Source organism: Triticum dicoccoides, chromosome 3A (genome assembly GCF_002162155.2).
Source record: "Triticum dicoccoides isolate Atlit2015 ecotype Zavitan chromosome 3A, WEW_v2.0, whole genome shotgun sequence".
Lineage (NCBI taxonomy): Eukaryota > Viridiplantae > Streptophyta > Magnoliopsida > Poales > Poaceae > Triticum > Triticum dicoccoides.
Window position 1 is genome coordinate 387,669,422 of NC_041384.1, and position 5,831 is coordinate 387,675,252.

Genomic DNA, 5,831 nt, shown 5'->3' on the forward strand with positions numbered 1-5,831 from the left:
GCCCGACCGCGCCCGCGCCTGCTTCCTCCTCGCCTCGCCGCCGCACTCCCTCCTCGACGGCAGCCGCGCCTCCCTACCACCGACCATCCCCGCCGCGCCCGTCCTCCGCCTCCTCCCGCCTTGATGTCCGAGCCGCGCTGCCCTCATCGCCGGCAGGTGCACCGGCGACCGGATCCGGTGCCGCCGCCCCTCTCCCTCGACGCCGTCCTCGTCATCCACTCCGGCGAACTCACCCCGGCAAGCCTCAAACCCCGTGCTCAGATCTGGATCCAAAAAAACCCTAGGGGTTGACCTCTCTCTTTTTCCCTAAGTCCCTAGTTATTTTGGCTATGTTCATCATGTTGTATCTCCTCATCCGTAGATCCGTTTTGGGCATATAGCATATCAAAATGTTCGTCTCAGGGAGCACATCATTTCATCTCATTGCATCATTTTCATTTGAGTTCATTTTGATGCCCAAAATGCTGCTGGAAGAGTGATATTTGAGATAATTGTCAGATCTGCTGCTCCAATTAGATATTTGTCATTTTTGCCATGATTACTGTGTGCATGATATGCCCCTGAGCTCTTCATGAGTTTTGTTATATGTTTTGCCATCTATCCAGAGGTGCAACCCATGTATTTTTGTGATGTGTGTGGTGACTAGCACAAGCTTGCAAAGTGGGGCATTCGTTAATGCTGATTTCAGGGACTTAACATTTCCACTAAGCCCTTGGACTGTTTATCTCAATATGCCTTATGTTCATGTTGTTTCCTAGTGATCCGTGCCTCTTTTGAGGATGATCGGTAAGGCTGATTTGTTAATCTTGTAGTGCTCTATCCATCCATGTCTTTATTTGCAATTAGGGAGCACCCTAGCTTGAGTCAACCGAGCTCTACTTTTGCTATTTCGTGAATCTGGGCAGATTGTCTACTTGTTAGCGATTTTGCCGGGGATGTTGTAGTTGATCCGTGCATGCTATGTTATTGTTCTTGCCATGTCTAGCTTGTATAATGTGTATTATTGATGGATGTATGCTTATATTTTCATGACATGCTCTGTAGTGAGTGCATCGAGCTCATAAACATGCCTACTTGATATCTGTTTCAGCATGCTCCAGTTTTCACTAAGTCTGTGATCTGATTGTGTTTTTGCCATGTTCACATGCTTGCAAATGTATTTTCTGATCCCTTTTGGCTCAAGGTCACTAATGGATTTTTGTTAAGCTCTTTGAGTAGCTCCATGCCATGCTTTACTTTGCCATGTTCAGGTCCTGTACCATATAGTTTTCATGCTCCAAAGTGTGCTACCTGATCTGAAATTCCAGACAAGTGTTAATTTCACTAAGTCTGAAATCTGTTTGCCAAATGCCTTTTTGCCATGCTTGTTTGAACCTGTTAATGGATGAATTGGCCGTAGCTCAGTGCTAGTATTTTGTTAAGCATCATGAATGGATCCCTGCCATGTATTTTGATGCCATGTTTGGGTGTTGTAGCATGTTCATCTTGTTGCATTTAGATGGCTACTTGATGTAAATCGCAGAACGTGGCCATATTTGAATTGCTTGCCATTTCCAAACCGTAACTCCGATTCCGGCGTTCTTTATATCGTTTTCAAGTGATTTGATCTCACCTTTCCAGTGGCACACTTGGATTCCCAAGTTGAGGTCAGGTTCATTCATTCCTTGTCAAATCTTGCATATGCATCCCATATTGCATCCCGCATAGCATACCATCTTTGCATCATGTTGTTTGAGTTTGCACGTGGTTGATTGTGTCCCTGTTGCTTGTTTGTCTTGTTTGGGTAGAGCCGGGAGACAAGTTCGCTAACGAGGAGCCCGTTGAGTTTGCTTTTGAGGATCCAGTCAACTCTGACAACTTTGCAGGCAAGATGATCATACCCTCGAAATCACTACTATCTTTGCTATGCTAGATGCTCGCTCTTTTGCTATGCCTATGCTACGATGCCTACCACTTGCTTTCATGCCTCCCAAATTGCCATGTCAAACCTCTAACCCACCATGTCCTAGCAAACCGTTGATTGGCTATGTTACCGCTTTGCTCAGCCCCTCTTATAGCGTTGCTAGTTGCAGGTGAAGATTGGAGACCGTTCCTTGTTGGAACATTATTTTACTTGTTGGGATATCATTATATTAACATGTTATCTTAATGCATCTATATACTTGGTAAAGGGTGGAAGGCTCGTCCTCTCGCCTAGTGTTTTGTTCCACTCTTGCCGCCCTAGTTTCCGTCATATCGGTGTTATGTTCCCGGATCTTGCGTTCCTTACGCGGTTGGGTTATAATGGGAACCCCTTGATAGTTCACCTTGATTAAAGCTTTTCCAGCAATGACCAACCTTGGTTTTACCATTTGCCACCTAGCCTCTTTTTCCCTTGGGTTTCCGGAGCCCGAGGGTCATCGTATTTAAACCCCCCCGGGCCAGTGCTCCTCTGAGTGTTGATCCACCTCGTCAGCCGCCGGTGGCTACCAGGGGCAACTTTGGGCTGGCCTACCGGAAGTTTAGACAGTCTGAGTGTGCCCTGAGAACGAGATATGTGCAGCTCCTATCGGGATTTGTCGGCACATTCGGGCGGTGTTGCTGGATTTGTTTTAACTTGTCGAAGTGTCTTGAAGAACTGGGATACCGAGTCTGATTGGAATGTCTCGGGAGGAGGTCTATTCCTCCGTTGACCGTGAGAGCTTGTCATGGGCTAAGTTGGTACCCCCTGCAGGGATTTGAACTTTCGAAAGCCGTGCCCGCAGTTATGGGAAGATGAGAATTTGTTAATGTCCGGTTGTAGATAACTTGAACCTTAACTTAATTAAAATGAATCAACTGTGTGAGTTACCGTGATGGTCTCTTCTCGGCGGAGTCCGGGAAGTGAACATGGTGTTGGAGTAATGCTTGCGCAGGTTGTTCTCTAGTTACTCGATCGCGCTTTACCTCCTCTTCTCGCTCTCTTTTGCGAACAGGATAGCCACCATATATGCTAGTCGCTTGCTGCAGCTCCACATAATTGCCTTGCTTTTCCTATTAAGCTTAAATAGTCTTGATCGCAAGGGTGCGAGATTGCTGAGTCCCTGTGGCTCACAGATTACTTCCAAACCAGATGCAGGACCTGATGATTCTGTTCCAGATGACGCGCTTGAGCTCAAGTGGGAGTTCGATGAGGACTCACGCCAATACTACATGTCTTTCCCTGATGATCAGTAGTGGTGCCCAGTTGGGGTGATCGGGACCGTGTCGCATGTTGGGTTATCTTTTATTTTGGCGCCGTAGTCGGGCCATGAGTGTTTGAATGTTGTAATGTTATTTATGTACTTTGATTGACGTGGTGAGTGTAAGCCAACTATGTATTTCCCCTTTTATATCTATATTACATGGGATGTTGTGAAGATTGCCTAACTTGCGACATTGCTTTCAATGCGGTTATGCCTCTAAGTCGTGCCTCGACACGTGGGAGCTATAGCCGCATCGAGGGCGTTACAAGTTGGTAATCAGAGCCTTCCCCGACCTTAGGAGCCCCCATTGCTTGATCGTTTTTAGCAGCCATTGTTGAGTCTAGAAAAATGTTTTGAGTCATTTAGGAATTATATATCGGAGAGTTTAGGAATTCTTTTTACTTCCCAGTCTCCTCATCGCTCTGGTAAGGCATCCTGACGTAGAGTTTTGACTCTTCTCTTCTCAAATTTCACTAAAAAAAATTTAGGATCACGCGGGTATCTTGGAATTGTTTCGATGGTTTTGTGACGAGAACATTGTTCTTGGTGCCTCCTGTCTTTAGGTGTTGTGGAAGTGTCCCGGGGAGTTGAGCTCCGAGGTGTTGTCGTCACAATTTTATCGTTGCAGTTCTGGAATACCTGAGTTTAGTACGCCGACATCGAAAATCTCTTTTATGTAGTTCGTTGGTGAGATAACCTCGATGCCACCCAGTACTGGGGCGGGAGTTCGGGAGTATCGCCATAACTTGTATAATGGATGCTTTTTGAAGGTTGAGGTAGATGGTTTCCGAAGTTTTCTCGGTTATGTGTTGAAGGATGGATACAGCTGGATGTAGGAATTGCTAGATTTGGGTGAGATATTATGCTTCCCCTGTATCCCCAACACCTGATTGCATAACCGGAAAGGTTCGGGAGTTTCATAGGTGGGAATTCTTGTAGCTCTAGTTCTTCTTGCACGGATATTTGGTTCGAGATTGGGATTTCTTACCGAGTATTCGTTCTTGATCCATACCTTGTTGATTTATTTCTCTACCTAAATTCTAAGTGGCTTCTCAATTTATGGATATGTGACCATTTCAAGAGGAATGCATTCGTTCTTATGTTCGGATGTGAAGTCTATATGTTGAAATTTTCATTCCGTCGGATTCAGCTTCAATATTTATCTGTCAATGTGCTAACGGTTGTCACCCTCTTCAGGATGGCTCCCGCTAATAGCACCAATCAGAATCAGAATCCTGATCCGCCACCACCTCCACCTCCTCCGGAGGCATGGCAAGCTGTGATGGCCGCAACCAATGCAAACACACAGTTGATCATGCAAATTCTTCAAGAGCGCAATCAAGGCAGTCAAGGGAATCAAGGCAACAATCAGAGTCACTTTGCTACACTCAACCAGTTCCTTGCTAACGGGCCAAAGACTTTCAGCAATTGTGTTGAGGCAACCGATGCTGACGATTGGCTTGTGGATCTGTGCAAGCATTTCGAGTGCAGTAACGTTAGGCCTGAGGACTTTGTTAAGTTCGCTTCCTTCCAACTCAAAGATCAAGCTGCAGAATGGTTCCAGTAGTACAAGGATTCCAGAGGTGGACGTGTTATCACTTGGGATGATTTCCGTCGAGATTTCCGAGCTCATCATATTCCCCAGAGCGTGGTTGAAAGTAAGCGTGAGGAATTCCGCAATCTGAAGCAAGGCTCTTTGTCTGTCTATGACTATAACAAGTTGTTCCAGAAGCTCGCCCGATTTTCCAAGCAGGACGTCCCTGATGAGAAGAGCATGATATATCAGTTCAGGGGTGGTCTCAGAGAAGATATTCAGCTCGCTCTTGTTCTCTTCGAGCCCTTGAGATACGATGAGTTCTACAACATGGCACTGAAGCAAGAGGCTGCTCAGTTGAGGTGTGATGCTTCCAAGAAGCGAGTCAGAGATGTTACTCCTTCTTCCTCTACTCGAGTGGCCAAGCAGCAGAAGTTTTGCCTTCCTCCTCCTCCGCTCCGTCAGCCGTATCAGCAGAAGAGCAAAGGTGGCAATGGATCTTCCCACCCACCCAACCCTGGCATTCAGAACAAGACTTCGTCTCAAGCTCCAAGATCAAGTGCTCCGTATCACCGTCTGTTTTCAGAGGTCACGTGCAACAAGTGCCAACAGAAGGGTCACTATGCCAACAAATGCTTCAATGAGAGGCGTCTTCCTCCTCCTCCTCCTGTGAGATCGGCAAGTACAGCTGTGGTCAAGCATAACCCCAAGTACGCCAAGGTTAACATGGTGAATGCAGCTCAGACAGAGGACTCTTCAGATGTCATCATGGGTAACCTTCCTGTTAACGATGTCCCTGCAAAAGTTCTTTTTGACACTGGTGCATCGCATTGTTTTATCTCGAGACCTTTTGCATCTAAGCATGGGTGGTATTCTCAAGTTATGCCTAAACCATTAGCAGTTGTCTCTCCGGGTAGATGTTTGCTCGCTAACTACGAGGTTCCGAATATTTCTATCTCGATGGGTGATTTCAAGTTTCTGGCTTCTCCAATGATCCTTGGTAACTCGGATATTGATCTTATTCTTGGAATGGATTGGCTTTCTAAGCACAAGGCGCATCTTGATTGTGCAGCCAGGCAGATTCTATTGACTCA